We start from the raw sequence: 16,994 nt of genomic DNA, 5'->3' as shown, positions 1-16,994 counted from the left end.
GGGGCACAACACCGCATGCCACACGATGCTCAACGCTCTATTAACCTTTCAGGTTAGTTGCCTTGACTGTTCGAAACAGTATCGTTCTAGCGATCGTTTTCTCGTGTTGGTGTTGTGCCCCGGCAACGCTCGACACGTTGTCAACTTTCATTTGTGCTGCGGCATGCTCACCTGTCTTTTACTTTCTGATTTGATATTACTGCTTTCCGGCGACATAGAACTTAACCCGGGACCCCCAGCTGCTGTTGACCTCCCGTATGCCTTGAGCACCTTTAGGCAACTAGAGAACGAACAGGCAGCATTGCGCACTGAACTAAACCAGCTTAAAGAAGTATGCAATCAACACTCCATTCTTCTGACATATTTTGACCAACGCGTTACAGCACTAGAAACAAAACAACCCTTTTCACCCACGCCTTTAATTAATGCTGAAACAGGCCAGCTAAAGCAAGAAATTGCCTCGCTTAAAGCTGCTAACATCGACGTAAGCAATCGCATGCCTCGGAATAATCTTCTTTTCTATGGTCTTGATGACGAACCCAAAGGAACATGGCAGCAATCGGAAGAAAAAGTTAAAGCGTTTTGTTCGACGCAGCTCTCCTTGCCTCTGCTTTCAAGCAACATCGAGAGAGCCCACCGTATCGGCACCTTTACGGCCAGCAAAAAACGTCCTGTTATCGTTAAATTTTCCAACTTCAAGGCTAAAGACGGGATTCTATCTTGTGGACCCAAGCTGAAAAACACTAATTATGCTATTAGAGAAGATTTCGCTGCCGCCACTCGCTTGGCCCGCTCCAAGCTTCTTAAGTACATACGTCCCGCCAAATGCGCTTTTAAACTGAAACTTGATAAACTTATTGTAGGCAAACGTTGTTACTATTACGATTGTGCCAGTGATACCATTGTAGAATGCACCCAAGATGTCTCGGTTGAGCCGACACCCACTGAATCATCTACAAATGCAAGCACTACCACTGATTGACATCATGTGAAGGCGTCCACGACCTTGCCACGCTATCGGCCCTTAACGTACCATCTTTTTAACGTCGCTTTCACGAATGGCCGCAGCGTAATCCCCAAACGTGATCACCTTCATAGCCTAATCGAAGACGTTGATGCAGACATCGTACTCTTAACAGAAACGTGGCTACATCCTGACATTAGCGATAATGAAATACTCCCACCTAATCTGAACTTCAGCATATATCGTCGTGACCGGCTGGACCGAAGGGGGGGTGGTGTTCTCATTGCTGTCCGCAATACCTTATGTTCCACTTTTTTATTCCACGACGACGCCCTCGAACTCGCATAGATCTGTGTGCAAACCCGCACCGTCACGGCTGTATTTGGTATCAGCTATAGGCCTCCCGACAGTCCCAATTCTTTCTGTTCTTTACTAGAGCGCGCCCTGACTAAAGTCAAAGAAAAACTTCCCGATGCCCCTATGTTTTTGTTCGGTGACTTTAACTACCCTTCAATTAGCTGGCCCCTCCTCTCCACTCCAAACGCCTCCCCAACAAACGAAGCTAATCAGTTCATCCACCTTACTCTAGACTTTAACTTGCACCAAGTCATATCATGCCCCACTAGAGGGAACAGCACACTAGGTCTTTTACTAACCACGAACCCTGGTGATGTAAATAGTGTAACGGTGTTACCTGGTATCAGTGATCATAGCGTTTTGCACATTTGCTTATCCTTGCCTCTCATAAAGAAATCACCCGAAACTAAAACGATCACAGATTACAAAAGAGGAAACTATGACGCCATAAATATGGAACTAGCACAATTCTATGAAACCTTCCGGCATTCCTACCAAAATCGTACCGTCAATGCTAACTGGGAACTGTTCAAAAACAAGCTCATAAGTCTCAAAAATAAATTTATCCCTACTATTCTTATCAAAACCGATTCACTCAATCAGTGGTTCACTAAACGCCTAAAATCCTTACTCAACAGAAAAAAAACGCCTGTACCGATCGGCGAAACTACGCAACAGTGCCGACGCCTGCGTAAAATATCGCCTGTGCGCCGATCAGTACATGAAAGAGGTAGCTGAAGCAAAAGCTAAATATTTCTCAGTGGATCTGCCATCTATCCTAAAATCGAATTCTAATAAGTTTTGGCGTTTGCTTTCACCAAAGTCAAGTAGCAACCAAATCGAACTTATTGATTCAGGAGGCCAACCGATAAACAGTGAGGATTGCGCATCCGTCCTTAATGACTACTTCGCATCAACATTTACCCCCGCCAATAATAGCACTGCCGTCTCGCCCTCCCCCTTAAGTTCCCCTCGAGAACTCTCCCCATTCGACATAAATCCTGATGGAATTTCTAACTTAATTCGTAATCTTAAATCTTCTTCATCGGCTGGCTGTGACTGTATCACCACCAAGATTCTGAAAAACACTGTTCATTATTCCAGCCTACTACTTTCTCTAATATTTTTTAAATTTTCAATCCGTCGAGCTGGGCACCGTTCCAGACGAGCGGAAAAAAGTCCAGATTATACCGATCTTTAAGTGAGGTAACCGGTCAACTCAAGCTAATTACCGTCCAATTTCTTTAACACGCATTTGTTCTAAACTACTTGAGCATATTATAGCATCTAGTCTCATGAGCCACCTTGAATCAATTATTTTCTTCCATCCATTTCAGCACGGGTTTCGCAAACATTTTTCCTGTGATACTCAGCTCGCCGAATTTACGCACGACTTACTTAATCACATGGATAATAACCTTCAGACAGACGCCATTTTTCTGAATTTTCCAAAAGCCTTCGACCGCGTACCTCACAATCACCTGATTCGCAAGCTAACTTCTCTTGGTATTCCTCCTAATTTATTAAGCTGGATTAAGCACTTTTTAACGGGATGCCTGCCGTTCACGTCAGCTAATAACTGTCAATCAGCATTTGCTAAGGTAACATCCGGCGTGCCGCAAGGTGCCCGTTTATCGCCCCTTCGGTTTTTTATCTATATTAATGACTTACAGGCTAACATTAAATCTAATATCCGACTTTTCGCTGACGATTGCGTCATCTACACCGTCATCAATAGCCCTGATTATGCTAATAAGCTACAACGCGACCTCGACTCAATTGCTTCATGGTGCGATAAATGGCTCATGCCCCTAAACATAGATAAGTGCAAATAATTATGATTTACCCGTAAGCGTGGCGTACTTGCCAACATATATTCTATTAATACCGTGCCCATCGCTTCCGTATCATACTACAAATATATTGGCGTTTACTTGACTTCATCGCTATCCTCGACCACTCACATCGATTCCATCTGCTTTACAGCATCCCGTACACTCGGCTACCTTCGACGCAACCTCAAGTGCGCATCCCCCGACGTAAAAAAACTAGCTTTCATCACCTTCGTACGACCTAAACTTGAATATGCTTCAGCAATCTGGCATCCTTCACAAGCCTACCTAACAACTAAATTAGAGTCCATCCAAAATCGTGCAGCTCGCTTCATATCTTCGCAATACTCACACAAAACCAGCGTTACCGAGCTAAAACACTCTCTTTCCCTCCCAACTCTTGAATCCCGCCGCTCGATCACCCGCCTATGCCTTCTTCACCGCTTCTACTATCATCCACGCTCAAGACATCAATTGCTCCAATCTGCACACAGAACTTCATCGTGCATAAATCACAGCAGACCCATTGCAAGTATAAATGGCCGGGCGGCAGCATTTATCACCTCATTTTTTCCTAATGCAATAGCCCTCTGTAATGCCTTACCGGATGGCTCCGCATCCTGCGCCGACAGGGAAACGTTCCGCGCAAAGCTGAACGAACATTTTTTCAAGCATCTCTCCTGATAATTTCAACTACTCCGTGTTTATCAATTATCGTTTTAGAATTGTACTTAGTTTTGCTCTGCAATTGTGTAACATATGTAAAACATAGTTTACCCTTTTTTATTTTGTTCTAGTTCGTTCATGTGATTTCTGATTCCTGTCTCCTGTGTAAACGTATTTGCTTTTATTTATTTATTTGCTTTTTTCTGTTGAACATTGTACCCTATCTTGTCGCTTGTCCCCCCTTATGTAATGCCTTCGGGCCCTTAAGGGCGAAATAAATGAAATGAAATGAAGGGCGTGATGGTGAATAAAATTCAACTAGTTTACGTTGCAGCACATCATAGACAATTTCGGCTATGAAACACATATAATAGCCACGTCTCATCAATACTTAAAGCCCCTAAAGCAGCCATCGACGCTTCTGCCGTGATGTTTTGCTATCGCTTTGCCACCTCCGTGGCCTGGCCACCATCCACGCAACATCTATTTATTTATTTTATTTATTGCTTGGTTTGTTTATTTATTAATGCATTTATTTTTATTTGTTTATGGACACACTGCTAGCTTGATTGCCAGGCAATAAGCAAGAGTGGGCGGCAGACGCGGCGCAGGCTACAGCGTATTCATCCTTCGTCCTATTCTTGCAGATTTATCGTGCGCGCGGTCCACATGTGGTTTTTGGCTACCTCTACCAGACAAGAAAAGAAATCGTCGGCCATCTAGCGACGTCAAGCCCACGTGACCTGGCGTTCCCATTGGAAGGCGCACTGGGAGATTTGCGGCCGCACGGCGCACCCTACGCTACCTATAAAGGTCGGGACAGCGCAAGGATCCTGACTTGGGCGGCAGACGCGGCGCTGGCTACAGCGTATTCATCCTTCGTCTTGTTCTTGCAGGTTTGCATTTTACCACTCCCACTAATTCGCCATCTTGTTCTCTGTGCCGCTACGCTGCTGCCCATGTTGCTTGGTGAAATGAGTAACGCTGACGACAATTGTTACCTTCATTGTGACTTGGCTATCAGCCAGGATGACTCTTTTGCTGTTTGTAGTGAATGTTTATGTTCGTACCACTTGGGACCATGTTCGGGGACTGCGGAAAAGACTTTCAAGTCCAGATCAGAATCTACAAAGAAGCAGTGGCGATGCCCACTGTGCAGAGGGGCCAAGCAGAAAAAAACAGTTGACTACGCATCTCTTACTGCAATAGCTGAGCTACGGGATAAAGTGAAGACCATGCAGGAAACACTGACCAGTCTTGAAGCAAGTGTTCAGCACGTTTCGGACAAGTATGATGAAATGAAATATTAACTAGACTTGACCAACGGGAAAAGGAAATGGTTGAGACGAAACAGCGTGTTGCGGGAATTGAATCTTTCCAAGGCAAAGAGCAAATCAGCTGCATAAAGAAAGACCTTGATGAACTTGCATGGCAGAACAGAAAGTTGAATATCAAGTTTCACGGGTTGCCAAAGACAGATAAGGAAGACTTACTGGCTAAAGTAAACGAAATCGCGGAAACACTTGAGGTTCCCGAGCTGACGCCGAGTGACGTCGCTGCTGCTCATCGCTTGCCTCCTAAGCCCGATAAAACGCCTGCTGTAATCGCGCACTTCGCTCGGCAGGCTACAAGGAACCCCGGGTTCGAAGTTCGAAAAAAACTGAAAGTGACTGAAAGTGATTTGTACATTCAGGCAAATATGACCAAGCAAACGAGATCGCTACTTTGGGAAACAAAACACTGGGCACAAGAAAAGAATTTCCGTTTCGTTTGGCACAACCACGGCAAAGTTTTGATCAGGCGCAATGAAGTCGACAGAGCCGTTGTTGTAAGATCGAAACACGACTTGGAAACTATGACGTAGATCTATTGCAGCAGTTTAGTTTTTTGTGAACACCGACTTACACGTATGTCACCCCCGATACTTTACGTACCCATCTCGGGAAAATCCATCTAGTTGGACTCATTTTTTTCATTTAAATGCTCAGTCTGCGACAAACAAGCGTATATCCTTGGAAATATTTTTTACCCAGATTAGATTTCAGTTTGGCATCATCCTGTTATCAGAAACGTGGTTTACAACTGACAAAGATGTATATAAAATCCCAGGATACAATGTTTTCTTTTTAAATCGCCCCTCACGCCGAGGTTGAGGAGTATCTATGCTCCGGCGCACGTTAAAGATCCCCAGGTGGTCCAAATTAATCCGGAGCCCTCCACTACGGCACGCCTCATCGCCTCCGCTGCGTCGGCGCGTTAAACCTTACAATCAGTCAGTCATCAGTATCTATGCTCATCAAAGATATTTACCAGTGTGATATGATACCAGATTTCACGTGCTCGAAATACGACTATGAAATATTGTCTGTAAAACTAAAGGGCTACGACATTTCGGTTCTTTACCACCCTCCGTCTGGTTCACACGTTTTGCTCTTCAGTTATCTTAAACGTTTTTTTTTCGATTACTGCCTCAACAACAAGCTTAAGATAATTGGTGGTGTCGATTTTAATGTCGACATGTCTTCTTTTGGTAGTATAACGAACGAGATGACTTGGTTATTTCAAAGTTTCAACTTAACCAATGTTATAAACTTTCCAACACGAGTAACTGCAAACACTTCAACGCTCATTGACTTTTTTCTTATAGGTACGGATACTACCAATATTAAGGCTGGTGTTATAGCTTTCGATCTGAGCGATCACTTACCTATATTCATGGCAATCGAACGACACTATAGAGTTAAAAACCCGCCGGTTAAAGCAAGACATTTTTCGTCCGAAAACTTCGATCACTTTAGGAATGACGTTCTAGAAATCGATTGGATGGACGTCTGTAATGCACAAATGCTCCCACTGCAATGGATACATTCATAAAAAAAATTAAGCACCTGTACCATCAATGTTTTCCTTACAAAGAGTTTACCACCTCCCGAAAGATCCGTAAGCCCTGGATAACTAGACACCTACTCGCTAAAATAAAAAAGAAAGGCGTCATGTATACAAAATTTCTCACCCACCGTACACCAGAACTTTTAATAGAATACAAAAAATTTCGCAATAGCCTTAACAAGGAAATATTTCAATAACATATTTACAGAATGTAGTCACAATACGATGGCAACCTGGAAAAAGATAGGATCACTCTTTGGCACCAATAGCACCTCCAACACAGTCTCGGAAATCACCATTAATGGTAAAAAATTAACAGGTTGTGATCAGGCAAACGCCTTCAACGAATATCTTGTGAGGACATTGTCCTCACCGGTATTACTCAATAACACGCGAAAGATGGAGAATTCTTGTTCCGACTCAGTATTTCTAGCCCCAGTAACGGAGGTCGAGGTATTTTCAACAATTATCCAGCTGCGAAACAGCAACAGTTCCGATCCTTTTGATTTTAAGCTCCACCCTAACAAACTTATTGCTGACATAATTTCCCGCCCCCTGACGAGTATATTGAACCTGTGTTTTTCTACTGCTACTTTTCCAGCAAATTTGCAAACCGCGAAAGTAATCTTACTGTACAAGAAAGGGGACAAAAACAGTTTTGGGAACTATAGGCCCATATCAATTTTACCGATTATCTCGAAAGTCCTTGAAAAAGATTTGTATTCTCGGCTCGCATCCTTTAAAGATAAACAAAAATACTATCAGATGCTCAGTTTGGTTTCCGTAAACACAGGTCTACTGAACTGGCGTTACTTGCGTAGAAGGAATTCATTCTCCGAAAAATCGAAGACAGAAAATTCGTACTTGAAATATTTATAGACTTCTCGAAGGCTTTTGATTCGCTTAACCGAAAGTTGCTACTTAAGAAATTAGAATTATACGGTATTCGTGGTAGGGCTCTTGAGGTTATTGAATCATACCTTGGCAACCGCCAGCAATATGTAAACATAAATAACTCGCCTTCTTTAACAAAGCGAGCATGCCTTGGCATACCACCAGGAAGCATATTAGGTCCTTATTTATTCAAAATTTTCATAAACGACATTGTGTTAATCAGCTCTTCCGTAAAATTTATAATCTACGCGGATGACACGAGTTTGTTTTTAGCCGATGAAAACTGCACAGATCTCATTAGCCGAGGCAATAAGATTCTATCTAAACTGTGTGTACGGGCTTCGTCGAATGGCCTAATAATAAACTGTGAAAAAACCAAAGCTATTATTTTCCGAGCTAAAGGCAAACAAATAAATCCAATAAATAACTTGCATATCGATGGCCGTCCCATAGAAGTAGTGAAAAGTTTCAAAACTTTTGTGTGACATTCACAGAGCATATTCTCTGGGATTTGCAAACAGACCGGGTAGCAATGAAGCTTTCTTGAGTAATAGGACTTCTTTATCGAAATTGTGAGTTACTTCCCATTAAAACAAGGTTTATTATATACCATGCATAATTTCAATGATGTATTAGCTATTGTTTTTTAGTATGGGGTGCCACTACAATGTCAAACATCTCGACACTTTCCCGACTGCAGAATAAAGTAATCAAAATAATAACCAATACTCGAATGGATCACTTGGTTGGTACTTTACTGATACAATTCGAATTAATTGAGGTACAAAAACTGTTCGATTATCGCCTCTGTAAAGCATTAATAAACGAGCGAATCCATAACACAAATACATTATTAACTCCGCCAACTTGACTCGAAATAATTCTGTGTACAGCGTGAGAAACTTTGAATGCTGGTTTGTACCCCCGCGTCAAAATAAGCCGGGGCACGCGAGCGCGTGGCAAAATGCATTGCCGCGACATCTGACGTTGCACTTCTGGTGTCGAGACATCGATGTGCGCGTGCGCGTCCAACCACGCTCGATAGCCTGTCTTTTACTTCGCTTCAATCGGTAGCGCTGGCCACATTCAGAGCTTGGCGCCAGGGGTCACTTTTTTTGCTCAACATGTCTTGCTCGTACACGCTTCAGCGGCCGAGGGTGAGAGTGAAAATGCGTTGCTCGCCCTGCCCTGCTATGACAGATAACTAATCTTGCCCGTCTCGCGGTGACAAAATTGTGTCCCATATATGCTCTCCCACTTCGGTATTTCTAACAGCGACGCTGTTCTTGGGCTGGGCTTGACTACAGCATGTCCTTGTATCGTTTTACGCTCCCTTCGGAGTTCCCAGCAATGCGTTTGTGTTTACCGGTAAAGCCCCCTTTATGAAGATCGGCGGAAGCTTGGTCTTTGCAAGCTGGCCTTCCGACACTGCCTGTTGCGCAGCGAAGCATGAAAATCTACGGAGGGAGTATGATTAAAGAAAATGGCTTTAACTCGTGCGTTATTAAATGTATCCAAAAACCAGTTCTATGAAACTATGCTGATCGGACGATTATACCGCTATGCCGAGTTTCGTTTACTTGTCGTAATTAGGTAGTGAAGTTGTAAACGTTGGAGGATTCGTTTGTTGTCATTATAATGCAATCTACGGAGAGAGATTGCCATGTATTGGAGAAAACGGTTGTAACTGTGGCTCCACGCTGGTTCCGTAGATATCAATCACAATCGATGGAACGAGTTTTAATATTTTTTTCGTAAAACATGCAATTGGTTGTTAACTAAGAATGAGCACACAAAACAGAATACGAACTGAAGCGTTAGAAATAATCTATTTTATGAAGGTGTTATGAGACTTCACCTTGCACACGTTCTGAAACAATTAAAGAAGGGGAAACGGGAGAAGAGTTCGGCGTGGTCCTGGGTTTGACAAAAAATTCACAAAAACTTCAGTGCCCTTCCACTCTTGGAAAAAGGATGACCATCAAAGCTGTGGTGCCGAGCCTCAACGTGAGCTTTAACTGTGTCGTAGTCCAAGGGGTGCACGTAGCAAAACACGTTTGTTTGTAATTTGCGATTGACCATAGTTCCCGGTTAATTGACTAAATGAACTTGATGAACTAGAGTTTTCTTCCGGTGGACCCCCATATGTACAGACAGCGGACGAGAATTTGACAATATTTACAATTTCACTGCGAACCATGTAATTGTGAAAACTAAATAAAACCCGGTTTGTGTTAGATTCGTCTTAACGGCTAATTGTCATATAATTTGTTTCGATATAGTTTCAATGAAACAAGCGTAAGAGCCACTTTTTGTGATGGTATTCCCTCCGAAGATTGACGTGATTCACTGTTCAACAGTCGATGTGGGAAAGCCATCTTACAAAAATCAAGCTTACAACAATTCTTTTAATGTCTGCTTTACCTCCTAACACAAAGGAATTGCTGGGAAGACATTTTAGGGAACAGCCCTTTGGCGCTCTTCTCTGGGCTCAGCTGCGTCGTCATCGTCGTGACCGAGCGAACGATGGGAAGACCGACGAGTGAAAGAAAGCAAAGGAGGAGAATGTCGCGAAATTGGGAGGGGAGTAGGTTCGCCGTGGTGGCGCGAGCCAGCGCTCTCCGAAAGTGTGCGGTGGAGGAAGGGAAGGAGCAGTATGCTGTGCCCGCACGAAGCGCTGGACGCTTGGAGAAAACGTGAGGGGGGCGTTCGCGTGACAATGATGTGCGTTCCCTTAATGCTATGTTCAGACTAAATACGGAACAGCCGTATCGTGCGCTATGGACGTACCAAAAAAACGGCGTTTCACACAGTTCGGTTGGCTGAGACGTCAACTGACGGCATTATTTAAAGGTATTACTACAGTTGCGACAACACTGTGAACCCGGCCTAAGACGCAGTTCTTGTCTACATCTTGTCTACATTCTTGTCTACATCGCTCTATTACCGGAGACCATCTGCTGGATCTTGCTCGCTCTGCGCTGCTCTGACAAAGGATACATGGCAACGGGACTGCTATCTTCAAAGATTAAAAGATTCAAAGATTTTATTTCCTCTGAAGTACGAGGAGGCAGGCTGGGACTAAAGGCTACAAAGCCTGACAGAGGCCCCAGCCCCCTTTGGTACAGTACAATGATGAGGCAAAAGTTTTAAATACTGCATTCTTTTTACAGGAAAGTACAGTGTAAAAAAGAATGCAGTATTTAAAAATTTTGCCTCATCATTGTTTTGCCTCATCATCAAAGATTTTATTTCCTCTGAAGTACGAGGAGGCAGGCTGGGACTAAAGGCTACAAAGCCTGACAGAGGCCCCAGCCCCCTTTGGTACAGTACAATGATGAGGCAAAAGTTTTAAATACTGCATTCTTTTTTACAGGAAAGTACAGTGTAAAAAAGAATGCAGTATTTAAAAATTTTGCCTCATCATTGTTTTGCCTCATCATCAAAGATTTTATTTCCTCTGAAGTACGAGGAGGCAGGCTGGGACTAAAGGCTACAAAGCCTGACAGAGGCCCCAGCCCCCTTTGGTACAGTACAATGATGAGGCAAAAGTTTTAAATACTGCATTCTTTTTTACAGGAAAGCTGTTCTTTCTTGTAAAAAAGAATGCAGTATTTAAAACTTTTGCCTCATCATTGTTTTGCCTCATCATCAAAGATTTTATTTCCTCTGCTGACCGTGGACTAGGAGTCTTCTCTGGTGCCAGCTCGAGGCCGAGGGTTGGGAGAGTGGTTGAGAGGCTGTTTACCGCCGCCTGCAATTCTGTAGCATGTCTTCAGTGCATTTGTAGTCGGCGGCTTCAACCCACACTGTTAGATCGTCAGCGTAGATAGCAAAACGAGCCGCAGTGTCCCGTTACAGGTTACGCGTAGCCCGCAACCTGGAACGGGACACTGCGGCTCGTTTTGCTATCTACGCTGACGATCTAACAGTGTGGGTTGAAGCCGCCGACTACAAATGCACTGAAGACATGGCTACAGAATTGCAGGCGGCAGTAAACAGCCTCTCAACCACTCTCCCAACCCTCGGCCTTGAGCTGGCACCAGAGAAGACAGAATTTCTCCTAGTCCACGGTCAGCACCGACCGCCCGCCAACATGCATCATACTATCTACATCGGCGACACACCCATTGCCTCACACTGTGGCCATATCCGTCTACTAGGTGTTCCCCTCGCTAGCCACAACAGTGCTCGGCAATGGATAACGCAGCTGCGCAAAAATTGGAAACCGATGCTGCGCCTAATCTCTCGCCTTTCCAACAAATTTGGTGGCGCCAACCAATCGGCGTGTCTCACACTCTCAAGGGCAGTAGCCGTCGGTCGTCTAACTTATGGCGTCCCGGCTTATGACCTCTCTTCGGCTCACAAGAAGCACTTAGCGGTGCTTTACCGGGCCATGCTTCGTACGATCACCGGACTTCCGAGGCATACTCGCATTGACGCTCTTGAACGAGCTGCCCCTGTCCCTCCGATGGAACAGCTCCTTGCGGAAGCCGTGCAACAACATCGGTTTCGCCGGACACTAACACAACAGGGGACTGCACTCTGTGCGTGGGACGAACGTGTACCTCCAGTACTTCCATCGGCCTCACCACCCCCTCCCCCTTGGGTAAGCCCGCCGGTTACAGTTGCCCACCAACGAACCGGAATTCCGCGCTCCCGTCGTACCGCTCATGAAAGGGCCCTTCAGCGCGTCCTCGCAGCGAAATTGCCGGACGAGGTCGATATTTTCACGGATGCTAGCCTCTCCCCTTCCCATATGGGTCTGGCCTGGCGCTGCCCAGCTCGACCGGACCTGGACGGCTCCCTCACACGTCACGCTTGTAACTCGTCCCCCCTGGAAGCGGAACTCCACACTCTAAGAAATCGAGGAGTGCTGGGCACTCTGTCTAGGAGTAAAAACTTTTGTCCCATATTTCACTCCCTTTGGAAGCATTGGGCGACTCTTCCGAGGAGTAGCGCGTGGCGGCCGAACGAGAGGCGAAACACTCCCCGTGGGATTTACTTGCTGCTTTCGAAGCGGAGTACTTGAACCCTGTGTGGGAATTGCAATGCCATCTCCAAGGCAGCGTTCCGTCACTCCCTTTAGGCGTAAATAAGCTCTATTGGCGGCGTTCCCGGATACTGCAGACGGGCACTGCTACTCTCTCTTGGAAAGCATCTCGTTACGCCTCAAGAGCGTTCTGCTATTCCCCGCGAGGCAGCGTGCTTTCGCTCCGCCTGCTACTAGACCCCCCCCCCCCCTCCCCCACGATGGTACTATAGGCAGTTACAAGCAAACAAAACAGAACAAGCTATTTTGAAACACGGAAAAGAAGAAAAAACAAGCTCAGACTTTATTTTTCAAAATACCACAACAATCGGTTCATTCTGCAATTTAACACAAAATGCAATTTATTGGGAATTAAAATATCACGGCATAAAAACGGTTCCTACTCCACATGGACACAGGAGACGTAGCGCCTATTTAGGATACATCCAAGAAAAATTCACAAATAAAAATGCAGCAAAGCAATTGAAAACACTGAAATACAAACATTAAATTATGACGATAAAAATGACATTAACATCCACAAATAAAAAGGTACTGGCATTAGCACGAAAAGCGTCAGTAGAAATACAGCAGTGGGAGAATAGTTAACAGTATTAACATAAAACAAAATGGCCTTAGTACATCAGTGACTGCTTCACATGGACTGGAAAAGCCAGCTCTTATTTAGCACACACAAAAAATATTTACAAATAAATTTTGCGAAAGAAAAATCTGGGACAAACAATTCAGCGTGGATTACTATTAACGCATTACAAGGTGCAATCAACACAAAGATACAAAGCCATTGACACGGCAACTTTGCAACAGATATATTTTGGTGGTACAATAGGAAACCGCAGGAAACATTCCCACTGGGTTTTTTAGGCGGGTGGTTCTCAAATGAGGATGCGCTAGTAAGATTTAAAAAGGCATAACTTGGTATTAAAAACAAACACGTTCGAGCTGACTGCTTCATAATGTTGGTGGCGGCCTCCAGAACAGCACCGACCAGGGCACCGTGCTTGAGCCAAAGTAACGTCTACAGAAGCAAGAAGGTGCGCTTCGCCTTTGAAGCGTATTACACAATGAATGGCCAAAACACAGACAGTAGCAATGGGAACCCATCCACGATGTCCAAGGGTGTGAGGAGAAGTGTCTTGAATGCGATGGCCACTGCTGCTGACGCCTCGGAGATCTGTCCCTCTCTCTCAAAAAAAATAAAAAAATCTTCGGGCAAGTAGCGTCTTCCCGTGGTTCCTACATAGACAGAAAGAGGGGGACAGCAAAGATAAGTTCTACAATGAAAAAAATATTAACGAGTTTGACAACGTTAAATGAAGTTTATTGGGTGATAGATTAGTTTTTGCGCCGAGAGCACGCACTTAACCCGTATTGGAATGCCATACTGCTTGGCGCAGTAACCAGTCTAGATGCGGATGTGGTGACCTTGGATGCCACCACGCTCATTGTACCACTTGGCCAATGTCATGTCAGACAGCGCGCCCTACAGCTGTCTGCCTACGCACTGCGCCCCAAACCCATTAGTGCTTACGTGTCCGTAGCTTCAACTGTTTACCCCGCTATCGTTCCCGGTATAAAAACATTGCACAAAATTTAAGGAAACATAACTCTTTTTGTAAGGTTATAATCCCTGAATAATTTGCATTGGATTTTGTCCTCATCCGACTGCGACGTAGGGCCAATTATACGTTCACAAGACTAGCGTGGAAAAGTTGCTAATGGGTCATATAGCCTCCATTCTCGAGTACGCTTCGTTGCATGCACGCTGCAGATCGCAACATTTGATGAGAACCAATAGGCTCGTTATTGAACGATCAGAATGCTCGAACGCTCGAGCGACGGCGACAACCGACGCGAAAAAAGTAATGTAATGGGTACAACAAACAGTGTGGGCGACAGCGACAAACGAAAAAAAGTAATGCATTGCTGCCAATGCCCTTAGTCGTCGTTGCTGCCCCTCGCTTGTGGGCTGCTTCTGTCCGGGAATAAACCCGCGACGGCGACGGCCCGTCGCCTGCCGCTGTCGCCGCCGTCAGCGGCCTGTGTAAAAAATTTTCGCTTGTCTGTGTCGCACACAATACCTGTTTGCCGTACACACTGAGTGAGGTTTCTCGCGTCGCTCATCGCCTTAGACGCATGTAATTACCCCTTAACAGTGCGGTGAGTACGCCCCGAAAAGTCCCATTTCCGTCCATCCTGCCCTCAAGCAAAACGTAAAAAAACTTACAGCATTTCAGTCGGCTGCTGTACGCGCGGCGGTCACTAAAATTATTGTAATTTAGTGACTACCACGCGCTAGACGCGCTCCTATCACTCAGCCTATTGTACGCAATTCTTTGGAGCCGCGCAGGTAGCCACAGCTACTGCACGGCCGCCACTCTAACCCTAGCCGCCGAGCTAAGAGTACAGCGTAGCGCTGCGACTACTCGCGCGACCATGCTTCCTACCTGCAAAAACATTCCGCAAGGATACCAACACTTCACGAATCAAAGGGATTGAAACGGTGCAAGAATCGACGCTGTTTGCACACGGGTACAAAAGCCGCCCTTCAAAACTAAGCAACGGTCAAAATCAGTCACGAAAACGTTAGGACTAACCGCTTCCGCGGACCGAAGTACCGAGAGTAACTCTGCTTCGTTAAATACACAAGACAAGAATACGAGTAACTAATGGCTTACCTCTACTTCCCGCCAGCGGTTCTTCGTCCGGTAGATAAATCCAAGATCCTAATAGCTGCGAAAGATCCCAAGCTCAAGGCGCGAAGCCTGCGACGGCCGCGGATACAGTCCGGCCATAGCGCGCGCATCGCTACACAGTGCGCATAGTTCCGAAATCGGCCTCAGCGCTGTCGCCGCTGTGATGTTCGTCCGAAAGAAAAACTAGTACCACGCACGCACGCACGCACGAATGAACGAATATACGTCTTGCTCGCGTGTGCATGATGTCGCGCTGACGCACAATCGGCCAGCAGTTAGCCAACACGCGTCGTATACTGTGTCGAAGCAAGGATGACGATAGGGCAGGGCCAACTTCCCATGTTGCACGAAGCGTCTGCTTGAAAGCCCACTTCGTTCGTAGCACATTGACATCACGGTCTGGCGCGGCCTGTAAGTCGCCCGTCCGGCCTTGGCGGGTTCACCGCCTGTGTAGGTTTTTGCAGAACACGCGCACTTCGTGGCTCGCTGAAGGTGCCTTTCAAATCACGCTTGCTCGGGCGGTTCGCGTTACCTGATCCCCCGGATGTACGACGCGTTACGTATCGTGATCCACGCCTGCGCCGCCGCGGGGGGGGGGGGGGGGGGGGGGTGTCATCATTTCTCTTTGCTTAACAAAGGCGCTTGAGTTCCAGCAACCGATCGGTGTGTACGCTTTTATCGTCGCTCGTCAGCCGACGAGATAGTTTTCACCGTAGAGGGTGTATTTGAGATGCCCTCGCAGTGGTATCGCCTGTTCCTCACACTCCGATCTTGCAGATAGGCCCCATATTGCTGTTAATACCAGTTATGTATACGGATTTTCTTTATTTAACCTAATAAAAGCTATCGTATGTACTACATGCCTATCTCGGCGACACTAGCCACGGTTGTTGGGTCGGGTTCGTGTTGCGCTTGCAGCTTGAGCTATCAGACGAGCGCGGACTTCACTTCTTGCAACATCATTTTTCTCAATCGATCTCAGATTTACAATCCGTTTTTTTTAGCTCGACTAGGTGCGGGACAAGCGTACGTCTATCAAACTCTTTCAAAGCGACCGTCTGCAGCGGTCCGTAGATTAGTTCCTTCGGTTTGCCGCCTGCCGCCACTGAACGCTGCGAGCAATCGTTACACGAATTCATATTCGTGCACGTTTAGAATGCGCGGCAGAAGTAATCGGGCGCTTTTTACACAACCGCTTTATATAATATATTCGTATGCAAATAAAACATCGCTGATGAGTTGGTGTGCGCAGATGGCAGGAGTGCATCTCCATGCTTACTCCCGCACTGGACAAGAATGAAATTGCAATTCTACTCTTCGTACTGGAGATGGGAGACGATGCGCAGGTTTACTCTTCACTGGTGCGGGAGCAGAACTGGGGCTGCACTCCGCCGCGCACGAGAAGAGTACGCGGTCAGTTTTGCTCTCCTCCTCATGGGGAGCGAGCATTGCATCCAACTCCCCGCAGCTTTCGAGGGGAGTCCACCAACGCTTGCAAGAGTACAATGACGGTTGGACTCTTCAACTGCTCCCCCGATTTCTTCGAGTGCAGAGCATCCTTAGCGCACTGGATCATTTGGCCTTCACCATTGCAAACCCGCCACCTTCACGCATCCGCATACTCACAGACTCTCACCAAGCCC

General features: G+C 45.8%; 1 protein-coding gene and 1 long non-coding RNA gene across 3 annotated transcripts in view; both read right to left on the bottom strand.

Moving 5' to 3' along the window:
- Nucleotides 1-16,994, bottom strand: part of LOC144168786 (uncharacterized) — a 139,889-nt gene that overhangs the window by 17,930 nt on the left and 104,965 nt on the right. The window lies entirely within an intron of this gene.
- LOC144167003 (uncharacterized) lies at nucleotides 12,917-15,571 on the bottom strand. The gene is made up of 2 exons (XR_013321811.1): nucleotides 15,334-15,571; nucleotides 12,917-13,891 (listed from the first exon to the last, which is right to left on the bottom strand). It is a non-coding gene; the product is annotated as an uncharacterized LOC144167003 (long non-coding RNA).

The sequence above is a fragment of the Haemaphysalis longicornis genome, unplaced genomic scaffold (genome assembly GCF_048455015.1).
Source record: "Haemaphysalis longicornis isolate Haplotype H1 unplaced genomic scaffold, Haemaphysalis longicornis Haplotype H1 scaffold_2, whole genome shotgun sequence".
In the NCBI taxonomy this organism is placed as follows: domain Eukaryota; kingdom Metazoa; phylum Arthropoda; class Arachnida; order Ixodida; family Ixodidae; genus Haemaphysalis; species Haemaphysalis longicornis.
This window is presented reverse-complemented; position numbering and strand designations above follow the sequence as displayed.